Below are 2,500 nucleotides of genomic sequence, written 5' to 3' on the forward strand. Positions count from 1 at the left end.
TTTAGGGTTAATCCTAGGTGTTATTTGGACATATGGTTCCGTCATATCGTCTACCTCTAGTCGTTTTACTATTTCAAATCATTTGTTGGGTGTATGTTTGTATCTGCTTAGTATTTCCTTTTTCACTAATTATCTATTCACACACGATAGATGACCAAATGCAAACCTGGAAGTACGTATAATTCTACTACTGAATAGCACAAAGTAAATCTGAAGGTGGATGGGCTTTATACTGTACGCTACCATGGCCTTAACAGAATACGCCACACACACAAACACAGAGACAGACACATACACGCACGCACACACACACACACACACACACACATATATATATATATATATATATATATATATATATATATATATATATATGTATATATATATATATATATATATATATATATATATATATATATATATATATATATATATATATATATATATATATATATATATATTTCCGCGCTTGTATATCTATATATATATATAGGTTAGTTGATGTGACAAACATATTTCAACTATCCTAAATTGTGATTATATTTGAACACTGCTTTGCGCCATTACTTCATATATATATATATATATATATATATATATATATATATATATATATATATATATATATAACGACCTTCCATTATCAATTTTAACTTAATCAATGTAACAATGCACTACGCAGAAATCTTTAGGTGTGCAAGCTTCTAGAGACACCCATTTCCACTCCAACCTGAGCTTCCATAAAGCTGGTTGGACGGACATTCACAGAGACACAATGGTGGAAAACTGTTCTACTAAATATGCAATACAGGAATGGATTCAGAATTCCGTAGGAACACTTGCATTTAACTATGCTTGAGGAGATTTTCGGTAAGATATCTCTATAGAAAGAAATGGCAATTGTCTCAATAACATCGAAATTGGGGTAATTGATGTAATATCAACTGAACCCGGAACCATGTGTTTGTGAAGCAAACTCATTACCACACAGACACATCTCCAACTTTATGGTAAGTTTCATGATCGTTTTTATACACTTGCAAACAATCATGGTGCTGACTTGTTATTTCGAGTGATCTCCTTAGAGTATTAAAATCGACATATAATAATTATCACAATTCTTTTCCATATGCGACTTATATTAATTTTCTACTGACTTTGCTACATATGCAATCAACAATGTTAACTCACTATTACGAATCATCCGTTCACGGAGAACAGACTACCTGTTATACTTATTGTAATTTTTAAGAGGCATATAAGCAGTAGTTCTAATATGTCATTACATGTCATCCACGTGTTTTAATGAACGTTTTGACATAAATAGTTTCAATGTTACCTTGAATTTCTTATAGTATTTTTTTCAAAATATATAAAAGAACGTTGTAGGTCATGTTTATACATAGGTATGACCTCAGAATGCTTATTAATTCATATTTTTCCTTATATGAAATTAATTCTAGAGTTTCCCCTCGGTGTAAGATACAATTGGTTTTGTGTTCAGCAATGCCAATCATGTTATACAATCTCCTATTTTCTATCTCCGCGTATTATTATTCTTACACACACACACACGCACACACACACGCACGCGCGCACGCACACACACACATACACACACACACACACACACTCTCTCTCTCTCTCTCTCTCTCTCTCTCTCTCTCTCTCATGTATATAGTTCAATATTATACAAAAAAATACAAAAGACAGTAGGGTGAGGGGAAACATGAATCAAGTGTATTATTTTGGCTCTCAGGTAAAATGGGGAAAAGATTTTTGACATTTCGAATCTACGATTGTCTACAGAAACGAGTGAGGAGAGGAGAGAATTGAAAAGTGGGAGCAAAAAAGGAAGAACAAAGCGTATTTCAATTAATGTTGTTCAGCTTTCAAATACACTGCCATGCACGAATACGTAGAGAGGAAGCTAATTTTAGTAAAGGTGTACACTAAGTCCGATTTAGTTTCGGATTTAAAATTACAATGAACTCTTCTTTTGCATTTCATAGTTGGTCAGATTCATATTTTATTTTGTAAAAGGGAAATATGTATAATTTCCATTTGCACAAATGTGCTAAGCCAAACATTCCAACAAGCTATATACAATCAAACATTACAAATGAACAAGAACATTGGAACGTCAAAAGAAATATTCACCAATGGTCACTAAAAAGCCGACAAAAGAGGAGCCAGTGTTATAATAGACAAGACTCAAGACAGGGTAATGGCCTTAGAACAACTAAATGATCAGTGTTTCTCCAAAGAATTAGAAGCCAAGACAAATTAAAAATGACTTAACGAAAATGTTATTTTGAGTTAAAAACAAACAACCTTCATGGACTTCAAGAAATGCATAACTATAAAGAGATCAATAACAGCTTATAGAGCCATCATACACCTTTTGTAAACATTCCTATCTAAAATTACGTCAACCGTTTTTAAGACTATCGCCTGGACCATTGATTAAACAACTTACTTGACATAATTTTGAAATCTT

This window comes from Octopus bimaculoides, chromosome 8 (assembly GCF_046866305.1).
Source record: "Octopus bimaculoides isolate indiv1 chromosome 8, ASM4686630v1, whole genome shotgun sequence".
NCBI lineage: Eukaryota > Metazoa > Mollusca > Cephalopoda > Octopoda > Octopodidae > Octopus > Octopus bimaculoides.